Genomic DNA, 12,282 nt, shown 5'->3' on the forward strand with positions numbered 1-12,282 from the left:
GCGTCCCCCCATCTGAGCCCATCCACCCCCCCCGCCTGGCCCCGCTTTACCACCATTTCAACCGAGCGTTAAAATTCACCCCCAGATGATTTTTTCTGAAGCTCCGCAGCCAGACTGAGCAGCGCGGTTGAGGCAGGAGAGAGGGAGCAGACACACTCATGGCAAAAAAGGATTTTAAGGGGAAGTCCTGGTAACTTCAAGCCCCTGGAAGGAGCAGCCCGGCTGCAGCCTGGGCAGGAAACGTCCCGGGGATGGATGGATGGGTGTGCCAGCAAAGCGGGAAGGAAATGTATTTCCCCAGGAAAGCCCAGCGGCTCCTTCCCTGTAGAGCAGCAGGTGAGGCCACACCTGGAGCGTTGTGTCCAGGTTTGGGCACCTCAATCCCAGAGAGATCTGGAGGGGCTGGAGCGAGGGCAGAGGAGGGCAACGAGGCTGGGGAAGGGCTGGAGAATCAATCCTGTGAGGAGGCAGGGCAGGAGCTGGGAGTGTTCAGTGTGAGGAGGAGGAGGCTGAGGGGAGCCCTCATCCCTCTCTGCAGCTCCTGCCAGGACATTGCAGAGAGGCTGGGGCTGGGCTCTGCTCCCAGGGGATCAGGGACAGGACAAGAGGGGACGGCTGGAAACTGCCCCAGGGGAGGCTCAGGCTGGGCAGGAGGAGAAAATGTTTCCCAGCAAGAGTGGTCCGAGAGTGGAACAGGCTGCCCAGGGAGGGGGCAGTCCCCATCCCTGGGGGGGTTTCAGGGCTGTTGGGATGAGCTGTGGGGGATGTGGGGTAGGGGAGAACTTTGCAGAGTCGGGCTGAGGGTTGGACTCGGTGATCCCGAGGGGCTTTTCCAACCGGAATGGTTCTGGGGTTCTGTGGTCCCAGCATGGGACAACCAAGGCCTGAAGTCTCCAGCATCCATGAACCCCCCCTGACAGAGGGACATGGCTGCCCTGCCACTGCTCAGATCCTTTTTAAGCTGCTTCTCAAACAACTGCTAAGCTCGCGGTCAAACAGAATGTGCTTTGAGGGCAAGAGTTGTTTTTTTTTTTGCTGGGGCAGGAGAAACAGGTTGGTTTTAGATCCCTTTGGAGTGTTTCTGCTCAGTGGGGAGAGTGCAGGGAAGCTGCAGGGGGTGTCTGTGGGAGAGGGGTGTCCTGGTGCCCCCTTTTCACAGCAGGAGGGTGGCCCAGTGGGACACGGAAACCACAGGCTCTTCTCCTGGGAAGCTCACAGGGGTGATGAGGAAAACGGGGCTGCAGGGTCCGGGGGGCGTCACTCCAGCATCAGCCATGGCAAGACGGGGAGCCAGCAGAGCAGCCAGGGGCCAGAGCTCCTCAACATGAGTCTCTGGGGCTTTCACCGCTCTGAGGGTGCAGCGTCCGTTAATGGCAACCTCCTTGTCATGACATCGATGGGAGGTGCCATGCGGATTATTTCTCTCCGAGTAGAAACACGAGCACGTGTCTGGGCTGTGGCTCTCCCTTTCCTTTGACAGGAACAGGGAAGGGATCTGAGCCCTGGGCTCGGCACTGGGGAGGCCGCCCCTCGGTGGGTGGGTTCAGTTCTGGGCCCCTCACCCCAAAAAGGCCATTGAATGACTCGAGCGTGGCCAGAGAAGGGCAACGGAGCTGGGGCAGGGTCTGGAGCACAGGTCTGCTGGGGAGCGGCTGGGGGAACTGGGGGGTTCAGTCTGGAGCAGAGGAGGCTGAGGGGAGACCTCCTGGCCCTCTGCAACTCCCTGCCAGGAGGGGGCAGAGAGGGGGGATGAGTCTCTGGAGCCAAGGAGCCAGCGCCAGGCCCCGAGGGAATGGCCTCAAGCTGCCCAGGGCAGGGTCAGGCTGGCTCTGAGGAAGGATTTCTGTGCAGAAGGGGCTGTTGGGCGTTGGAATGGGCTGCCCAGGGCAGGGGGGAGTCCCCGGGATCCCTGGAGGGGTTGAAGAGTCGGGCTGAGCCAGCGCTGAGGGATCTGGGGGAGTTGGGAACGGTCAGGGGGAGGGTCATGGTGGGGCTGGAGGAGCTGCAAGGGCTTTTCCAGCCTCCATGGATCTGGGATTCTGTGATCCCAGCCCCAGCTGTCACCCCTTTTGTTTTGGGGTGTGACACACCTTTCCTACAAGGTTCAATCTGAAACGACTCACCCAGGGCGCTTCAGAGGGAAGCAGCTGAGCTGCCACGTGGCGTCTGCAGGGGAAGCACCTGAATTCCCGCTCCCCCCATAGCCCCGTGTACTGGGCCGAGGGACTGGACATCTGAAGACATAAAAGCAATTAATTGCCTCCAATCCATCCCCAGGCCCGGCTGCGGGCTGAGACAACCCACGCTGTCACGCGGAGCAGGGAGAGGTGCCAGAGACCGATGTGTCAGGCTGCGAGTATGCGGGGCTCCGCAGCCGCCAGCCGGGGCCCGGAGTTCACAGCCTGAAGGACTATTAATACCCGTCAGCCCAGCAGCCTGGAGTGAGACCAGATCGGATGGAAAACACAGACTTTGGGCAAGGCTTGACAATACGATGGGGATGGGAGAGCAGCTGGGAGCCAGATAATTCTGTCAAGGAGCCAGAAAACCTGCCTGAGTGAAGTCCTTCGCGTAAGGAGAGGCTGGCTCCTGCCCGACCCCGGGATCTGCATCTCTGCCGCACACTACCCGTGTGCCCGTCCCCAGTGGCGACTGCCGTGGCTCCAGGCTTCCCAAAGTGGGTTGCAGATCTGAAAAAAAATCATCTTTTTGCGATTTCTGGCTACACCCCAAGAGTCCTCTCTCTCTGCAGGTGGAGATCCAGGGGGGTTTGTGGTGAGCTCCAGGGCCAGTGCTGGAGAAGGGACTTGGGCTCCTGCTGCTGCGGCTCTCCGGTGCCTCCTGGAGTTGTTCTGGTGGCAGGTTTTGTGCTTTGGTCACCTCTAGATTTCTCCTGGGGACTTTTTATTTTGGCGCAGAGCAGCACGTCTAAGAGCTAAAGGGGTAAACACATTTTGGGATTGCGAAGAGCCTTAAGGATGAGCGAGATTTCTTCTTGTGTTCTCACACGGACATCCCTTGTTTTAAATATTTAAACCAAACTTTTATATGCTCGTCACCCACATCATTTTACGGTTAAAATGATCAAAACCACTTCCACGAGCGAGGCCTGGCAACGTATCCTTGGGCTACTTAGTGCTGCGTTTGCCAAGGGCAGCTTCGTGCCTTCAGCTGCTGAGCACCCCTCATCCCACCCAGAACCGAGTCGGGAGCACAGAAAGTTGGGCAAAGAACCAGCAAACACCTCAAACCAGCTGGATTGAGAGACCTACCCAGCATCCCATGGGGGTTTCTTGACAGGAGCGATGTTAGGACCTGACTCGGGCTGAAGCTCTTAGGAAACAAAAAGATTTTTACTTCTGATCCCTTTGCATCTGTGTCACGACCCGGACTGGAAGCCCAGGGAGTCTCAAGGGTTCTGTGATCCCCTCGGGTTAAATTAAGGTGAAATGACACCAAATGATCAGTTAAAATATGTAACTTGTGGTAGAAAACGATTTAAATTTGGAAAAGGATAACAAGTGATGTGTTCTCTTATAAATCTATGAGAAAGAAAGGAAAGAAGAAGAATGGAGAGAAAGAGTCAAAGCACTCTGAATCACCACCCCTGGACCCAGCGTTCGCAGGTCTGGTGATGGGGGGTGGTGGGTGCGCACCCACCAAAGTTTTTGTCACCTTTTAAGTTCATCTCAGCAGCTGATTTGCATACTTTGTTTTTTTCTCAGCTCCCAGAATTTTTCTGACTTCATGCTTCTTGAGCAATCGGCTTCTGGGGCAGAAATGCTCAGCTCTTGTCAGTTCTTGTCACCATTTGGGTGGTGAAGTCGCCCAGCCCTTAGCAAGGCCTGCCTGGTGTCTGGCCTACACGGCAGAGCCACTTAGTACTGGGCTTACACCAGGGAGCTGGTGATTACAGATCACAGAACCCCAGAATCGTCCGGGTTGGAAAAGCCCTTGCAGCTCCTCCAGCCCCACCATGACCCTCCCCCTGACCCTTCCCAACTCCCCCAGATCCCTCAGCGCTGGCTCAGCCCGACTCTTCAACCCCCCCAGGGATCCCGGGGACTCCCCCCTGCCCTGGGCAGCCCATTCCAACGCCCAACAGCCCCTTCTGCACAGAAATCCTTCCTCAGAGCCAGCCTGACCCTGCCCTGGGCAGCTTGAGGCCATTCCCTCGGGGCCTGGCGCTGGGGCCTTGGCTCCAGAGACTCATCCCCCCTCTCTGCCCCCTCCTGGCAGGGAGTTGCAGAGGGCCAGGAGGTCTCCCCTCAGCCTCCTCTGCTCCAGACTGAACCCCCCCAGTTCCCCCAGCCGCTCCCCAGCAGACCTGTGCTCCAGACCCTGCCCCAGCTCCGTTGCCCTTCTCTGGCCACGCTCGAGTCATTCAATGGCCTTTTTGGGGTGAGGGGCCCAACACTGAACCCCCTCAGCGAGGGGCGGCCTCCCCAGTGCCGAGCCCAGGGCTCAGATCCCTTCCCTGTCCCTGCTGGCCACGGTGTTGCTGATTAGCAGATCTTGGGCTTGATGAGAAACATTTGACTTTACTCAGTCCAGTTTCCCCCCTGTGAGGTTTTTTTAAGGAGTTTGTCACTACAACTGGGAGGGAGGGGGGCTGCAGCCTTGGATACACTCCCGCTTCCATGAGGAACATTCCTCCGGTTCATCACAAAGGCCACAGCTTGTTCCGGAGGTTTTCTGTGTGGATGACAGTTTGAGGCATTCCTGCCTTCAAATTGTTCCTTCCAGTCTCCCAAATTTTGCAACAAGTGAGGCAAAGTTCTGCAGCAAACTGGTGCTGCTGGTGCCCAACCCCAGTCCCGCAGCAGCGTCTTATTGCGTCACCAGAGTTTGTGTCAGGACACCAGGATATGCTGCCCAAGCAGTCCAAATGTTTCCATTTCCAAAGGTCTTAGTGTTTAATTTGTTTAATTTACCATCTTAGCAATGCCTTTTAAGTCATTGCTGCTGGAATTGCTACTGGATATTTAGCAAATGAGACCATGGATGTGATTCCAGCCGTTTCTGTGCCTGGACCTCAGCACGTTTTGACTCAAATTTAATTTCTTCTTTTCAGCAGTTACATTTCAGAGCTGTCAGGGCAGCATGGCGTTCAATCCGTGTAGGCAGAGTGCTCATCTTCTCTTTTACAAAGCCTTTGACCAAAACAATTCTTTGCTAAAAAAATGTTAAAGTCTCCACAGCAGGTGCCGGGCAGAGTTCACCATTGGGATGCTCCTAAACCCACAGTTAATTCTGACGCAGTCCTGTGGTCTCATCATAAAAGCTGATCCTATCTTTCAGTTTACAACTGATTTTTTCCCTTCCAGAGTACGTTGTCAGTGAAGATCTTCAGGCTGGCCCGAGAATGGCAAGACAGACACAGGCACGGATGGTATAATTTAGCTGTAAATTTGATTCAGAAGTTTAGGAAATACAGCTTCCAGCTCTCAAAAATAATCGTAGCTTCTTAATTCCCCTTGCTGTGGTGGGAGTAAGGAATGCCTGTGGTCTACACAAGTCACGGGTTGCGGGACTAGACAGCTCTAAGCAGGTTTCAGAAGCCAAGAGTGAGTGGAAGTCTTAAACTTTTAAAGGTTTTTAGAGTTTCCAAGACTGTGATGTGCTGGAGAGGAACCAAACCAGGTTTGGAGACGCAGACCAGCGACCTATTTCTGTGCCAGCTCAGCTTTGTCAGAAAACCCGGCACCAGTGAATCATTTTTGCTGGATGTATGCAAAGCGTCTGCGGGATCTCAAACACGAGACAAACGCCCAAACAACTTCAAAGCAGCACAGCCGGACAGATCCGCACGGCAGCAGTCCACCGGCGCTGCTCAGCCCACTCCCAGGCTGCTAAAAAAGAAGCTGAGTGGGTGCCTGCTGTCTGCCACATTTGCAGCAAGATGTAGCGCTCTCAGCAGCTCTGAAATAGGCTCCAGCGCCCAAGCAAATGGTGTGGTTTTGGGCAAAGCTGATCACAGGCTTGTTTTTATACTGTACGTGCTTTGGGGGCAGTCACGAGGACACAGCGGCGGCGGTTCTGGCCGTCTCCGTGGTTCAGTTTGGCATCTGCTTCGGTATTTTCAGGAAATAATGTGGCAGCTCTTAAAGGAATCTTCTGTCTCCTCGGAGAGAATCTTGTGACTTGCAAAGGTGCTTCATGGGGCAAGAGCATGGGGGAGCCCGGAGCAACAGGAGCTCCCTGTGCTGAAATCTTGCTGGGCCACCCAAGGTGATGGAGCTTTTTAGAGTCTCCTTGTCAGGTCAGCACCAGAGTGAACAGGGGAAGGCTGAACTGGGGGACACCGACTCGCTGTACTCAGGGAAGCAAGCTTGTTGGAGGTATCAGGTATTAATGCTGCTGGGTTGTTATTATTATTTTTTTTAAATGTTAGTCCCTCACCCCAAAAAGGCCATTGAATGACTCGAGCGTGGCCAGAGAAGGGCAATGGAGCTGGGGCAGGGTCTGGAGCACAGGTCTGCTGGGGAGCGGCTGGGGGCACTGGGGGGGTTCAGTCTGGAGCAGAGGAGGCTGAGGGGAGACCTCCTGGCCCTCTGCAACTCCCTGCCAGGAGGGGGCAGAGAGGGGGGATGAGTCTCTGGAGCCAAGGCCCCAGCGCCAGGCCCCGAGGGAATGGCCTCAAGCTGCCCAGGGCAGGGTCAGGCTGGCTCTGAGGAAGGATTTCTGTGCAGAAGGGGCTGTTGGGCATTGGAATGGGCTGCCCAGGGCAGGGGGGAGTCCCCGGGATCCCTGGAGGGGTTGAAGAGTCGGGCTGAGCCAGCGCTGAGGGATCTGGGGGAGTTGGAAACGGTCAGGGGGAGGGTCACGGTTGGGCTGGAGGAGCTGCAAGGGCTTTTCCAACCTCCATGATGCTGTGAAAAGCAACCATCACTCCAGCCAGCAACACAAACACCACCTGTCAGTCAGCACCTCAGAAGTCTCATGCTCAGTGCTGTTTTTTACTGGAAAAAGTGGGGTAGCCACTGCTCAAATTGGTCAGCAAAGTGTATCCACATGTTCAGCTAGGGCAGCACACATGCTGGAAAAATGGAAAGTGGGAGCTACCTAAGAGGACAAGCCCAGAAGCTCACGGTGTTGCTGAGGGAGGCTCAGGCAGGGAACTGAAAGGGATCTTAAACTAGCCTCAGCTCCCTAGCACAGGCAGGGCCACCTTCCACTAGCCCAGGTTACCCAAAGCCTCATCCAACCTGGCCTTGAACCCCTCCAGAGAGGGAGCAAGAGAAAAAAAAAAACCCAGCAGCTGAGTGTCCTCACATCTACATTTCACAGGTGGAGGTCAACAGGCAGGGCGGGTGCCCTCACCCTGGAGCAGCTCTGGGGTGAAGCACAGCCTGGCAGCCACAGCGCTACAGCAGACACTGGGCGTTCGGCAGAGGAACGAGGAGAAGAAAACGAGCAATAGAACGAAAGTCTGGTATGAAAACCACAGGGTGCCAAAGAGGGAACAGCAGCAGGCCTGTCAGGAGAAGGACACAGTGACGGCACCCACCCACACCACGCACCTGTAGCGCCCCCAGCCCGCCTCTGAGGGGATGAACCCGCCGGCGGCGTTTATATAGAGAAGGAAAATCTCCCAGCATGCTCCGCGGCAAGCGCCCGATTGGCCGCTTTGCACACGAGGCGCATGCGCAGTCTCCACGCCGAGTGCCGTGCGGGCGGCTGCGCATGCGCCATGCGCGTCCCGTGCCCACACCGCGGGACCCGCCCCTCTGCGGCTTCGCGGCGCTCAGTGCGCCTGCGCGGTTCCCGCCGCCCGCCCCGCCGCCGCGCGCGTGCGCCCCGCCGCCGCCGCTCCGCCCCTCTCGCCTGGCGCGCAGGTGCGGGGCCCGTTGTCTGCCTCCGCGGGGCTGCAGCTTCGCGGCCGCGGCGCCCGGCCCGGCCCGGCGCGGCGTAACCGGCGCCGGGGGGAAGCGGTGGAGGAAGCGGAGCGGAGGGCGGTTGCGAGCAGCGCGGCTCGGCCGCGCCCCGCCGGAGGTAGGAGCTCGGCTCCCGCCGTCCCCCCGCCCCGGTGTGGCGCAGCTGGGGGCTGAGGGGACGCACAAAATGGCGGCGGGCGGGGGCGGCCGGGGTTCCCGCCGCGGGGACGGCTCCCTCCGTCCGCCCTCACGGCGGCCGCCCCGGGCCCGGCACCGCTCCCTGCCGCGTCCCCGGGCTGCGGCGGCGCCTGGGAGCGGCACCGGGGCGGGGAGGGGGGGCTGCGCGCGGTGTAACTGCCTCGCCGCCTTCCTGCCCCGGTCGCCGCCAAGCGCCTCGCCGCAGCCGGTTGGTGACGGGTGTTGAGCCGGGGACAGGCGCCTCGGGGCGTTCGGCCTCGCGGCTGCCGCCTTTTTTCTTGCTTTATTTTGCTACCGAGGGGGACTGAGCGCGGCGGCGGGTACGGAGCGCCCTGCCGGGGGCTGCAGGCAAACCCGGGCATGCCCTGCCCCAGCGACCCGGCACCTGCCGGTATTTTCTTGCTGTGTGAGAAGCAGATGAACGAACAGGCGCTTGTAAACAGCGGCACAGCCTTTATCTGCATTGCAGCCGGAGGCTTGGCACGCCAGCAGCGTGCGGATTGATTTAACAACTTTGATAGTACAACGGGTGTTTACTCAATCTCGGCTTTTGCCCTGTTGGTGAAAGTTGGGGAAACGCACCGTTTGCTTTCTGATCCTGACGCGTGTTCTGTCTCCGGCCAGCTGTGCTTCAGTGAAAACTCAGACCTTTAATTACACCCATAAAATTTAACATGGAAACGAAGCGATCAGGCTGTTCAGGAGTAGTGGGTTTGGCTTTAAAACTGGACGTGGAGTAACATTCACCCTGGTTAGCTGGAGGGGTTGGTTTTCATCACTGTATCCTTCCAGAGCTGGGAGCACACACATCTTTTCTGGCACCTCATACTTACGTGTTGGAGTTAAAAAGCTATCTTCCCTTTTTCTTGGCTTTGGAGACAGTAGTAATTGATCTGAATTGGTCAAAATAACCAAAGCAGCGACAAAAATTCTCTTTGGCGAAGGCAAAGCGTTCTAGCACCGTAGCATGAGCTGGTTCGTAGTGCTTTACCCAGGAACCTCACGTCCTTGGAGATTTGAGTTTGTTTTTCAATATAGATGCATATTGTTTTAGTATATTTGCTCTATTACAATTATTTTAATACAGTAATGTCATGTAGGTTGTTAATTAAAAAAGAATCTATAGGATTATTTTTAAAAGTATTTAGCTGATAAAAATGTATTATGCTTTTTGAAAAAAAAACAACCACCCAGAACAACCCACGATCATCCATCCTGGTTTATAGCCCAGAGTTGATGTTGAAATGTGTGCTCAGTTTTGGGTTTTGCTCTTCTCTCTGGTGTGCGATCATTCACTAGACATTTAAAATAATAAACTAAACATGCTACGAGGTCTTCAGGAGGGTGGGTGTAAAAGTGAGGTAATTACTTTCCCTATTGAGAAGTCACTCTTCAAGGACAGCAAGTATCTTTAATTGTGTTTTTTGTAACATTTTTTGCGGATTTAACAAATAATAATCTGCCAGAACTAACAGAACAATCACGCTGGCTTGAAGGGTGGAGGACGCGAGGGGACTGACCCATCTGTGCTTCTCTAGCTTGTGACAACTGATAGAACTGATGGGTGGGGTTCCAAGTGGTTGCAAAACTCCCTGCTTGCTCCCTCCTATGCTGCTGGTTTCCTTTTCTTCCTGTTTTCTGTTTCCTGACTATCTCGCAGTTCGGTTTTGGGGCTGAGCTCAGTGGAAGCTCACCCGTGCTCGTGTTAGTCCTTACCAAACAAGGAGCTCTTCTGTGTGGGAAACAGGAAGAACATTGAAACCTTTTTTTTTTTTTTTTAATAATGTTTCGCATTTGAAGGTAAATAAAATGTTTTCTTATTTCTTTGCCATCAAGTTAAACATTCCGAATGGGGTTTGGGTTTTTTATTTTTAGTAAGTTTTAGGTAGAAGTATTAGTATTTTCCCTTTGTGATGCTCTAAGGCGCATCTCCGCATCGGGAGTGCAGAGCTCCATGTGCCTCGGAGCTGTTGGATGAATATAAATGTACTTAGGACACAGTCTGCAGGATTTGTACTGCTCTAAAATTTGACTTGGGAAGTGAAAATTGAAAAAGGCCGCTAGATTTCTGCTGCTGATATTCCATAAAGGTGCTAAAATGCCCTTTTTTGTCTTAAGAATTACTTGCTGAAGGACTTGTGCTGGGTTGTTTTTTGGGGTTTTTTGTGCCTGGACATAAATGTGTTGCATTGAACCTCACGGATGTTGGGATGGAGGGGTTTTTTTGGGCTGTTTTAGTGAATTATGTCACTGAGCGGTGCTGGCCCTGGCTGAGATGGAGTGAACTGCCTTCGCTGTGAGCTGTGGTTTGTGTTTGTGGCTCAGCCAGGGTTGGTCGCTGCTGGTGCTCTGCCTGTTACTGAACAGTGCTTGCGTGGTGTCAGGGACACTCAGCAGGAAAACTGGGGCGGAAGAAGAAGAAAAAGATAAGGTTTTGGCTTCCAGGGTGGCTGATGCTTGGAGCCTGGCTGGGCACCGCTCTGTCTGTGGGAGGTGGTGAGTGATAACTGCCTTTGCTTGGGTTTCTTTTTTCTCCCTTTCCTTCACCTGTTATCCTGTCTTTATCTCAACCCATGAGTTTTCTCAACTCCTGTGCTTCCTTTACTCCCCTTGTCCTGCTGGGCTGCGGGTGAGTGAGCTGCGTGGCTGCTGGTGGGGGTCACACCCCCAGTCCTTTCTGGAACTCGGTGAGGAGGATCAAGATTCCACAACAGATTTGATCGGAGGTGCTAGACTGAATTGATTGCCGTTTAGTTTTTGCTTGGGAGGGCTTTGAGATGGCAGCTTCCAGCCTTTGCTGCGTTGCTTTGTTTTGCCTGGCAAACCTATGACAAAAGTGGTGCTGTGAGCCTGGTCTGGTGTCGGGTGCCTGCGTTGCTGTCATCCCAGTACTCCCAGTACAAGGAGGGATGTTTTCTCTCTGCCAGAGCAGCTTCTAGTGCTGTGCTGGGACCTGGCCTGTGCTTGCCAGGACAATGTTCAGTGCCCGCGGGGGAGCTGGAGGGTCCCAGCATTTAAGGATGATACAGATGGACACTGTGGCTAAACCAGAGGCATCTCCTCTCAAGGATGGACTATCACCTGAGTAAACTGGTGTCAAACGGGCCTCCTGGTCTGTTCTCTGAGGGAAGTGGAGGAGGTGAACAACCACCAGAGAGAGACCTGGGTGACGTCCGGGGCCGCATGACCCGCTGGTTCCCTCTGTGTGTGCCCCCTTGAACCCACATTTGTCAGTTGTGCCAGAAAAGCTACAAAAGGTCCATCCCGGAGGATTTCTGCTCCAGGTGCTGTGGAACAATTCCCCCAGATGCAGTAGAAGGGCTGAGGATGCTTCTCCTCCTGATCTTGACACAGGGACGTCTGGCCTGTGTGGCAGGAGTCGGATAACGGCCAGGAGTTGCGTGGTGGGGTTTTGGTAGCAGGGGAGGGGGCTGCAGCAGTGAGTGACCCTTGTGAGAAGCTTCTCGCAGCTCCCCAGGCTCCAAGTTGGACCCGGCTCCAGCCAAGGCCAAGCCAGTGAGTGACGGCGGCTGCGCCTCTGCGATATTTAAGAAGGGGAACCTGGGAGGAGGAGTTGTGAGGGAGACACATCTGTGAGCACCGAGGTCAGTGGAAGAAAGGAGAAAGGGGGGGGTGTGCCAGAGCAGAGACCCCCCCCCTCAGCCTGTGGGGGTCACCGGGGGAGCAGATGCCAACCTGCAACCCGGGAAGGACCCCACACTGCAGCAGGGGAGGAGTGTGAGGAGTCCTCCCCCTGAGGAGGAAGGAGCAGCAGAAACAGCGGGTGGCAAACTGACCACATCCCTGTGCCCCTGCGGAGGAGGAGGGGGAGGAATGGGGGCAAAGCTGAGCCCGGGAAGAAGGGAGGCGGGGGGGTTGTGTGTGTGTGTGTGTGGTTTTCAAGATGTGGTTATACTTCTCGCTGTCCTACTCTCGTTGTTAAATAAAGTGTGGTGGTGTTTAAATTAAATTGATGTTCCCCCCCCCCGCCTCCCCCCCCCCAAAAAAAAAAAAAGGACTTGTAATTTAAACCCAGCTGGCAGCAAGAGGGGTAAAGGGAGATGTGTAGGTTGAGATAAAACCACTTTAATTGAAATAAAATAATAATAGAAAGTACACGTGGGTAACGCACATCACCCGCTGGGTGATACCCAGCCCGATCCTGGAGAAGCCCAGATTCCGAAATCACAAGCCCAAAAGTGGGAGC

At 55.3% G+C, this 12,282-nt stretch overlaps 1 protein-coding gene across 3 annotated transcripts in view; it reads left to right on the forward strand.

The window, feature by feature from the left end:
• Nucleotides 1–12,282, forward strand: part of ZNF638 (zinc finger protein 638) — a 69,033-nt gene that overhangs the window by 2,954 nt on the left and 53,797 nt on the right. Inside the window, exon 1 of one of the 3 annotated variants that reach the window (XM_074904212.1) lies at nt 7,883–7,995. The exons of the other annotated variants lie outside the window; for them this stretch is intronic. The gene's annotated coding sequence lies outside the window, so the exon portion shown is untranslated. Of the gene's footprint in view, nt 1–7,882; nt 7,996–12,282 lie in introns of those variants that run through there. 3 annotated transcript variants of the gene reach the window in all.

Source organism: Athene noctua, chromosome 4 (genome assembly GCF_965140245.1).
Source record: "Athene noctua chromosome 4, bAthNoc1.hap1.1, whole genome shotgun sequence".
NCBI classification, from domain to species: Eukaryota; Metazoa; Chordata; class Aves; order Strigiformes; family Strigidae; genus Athene; species Athene noctua.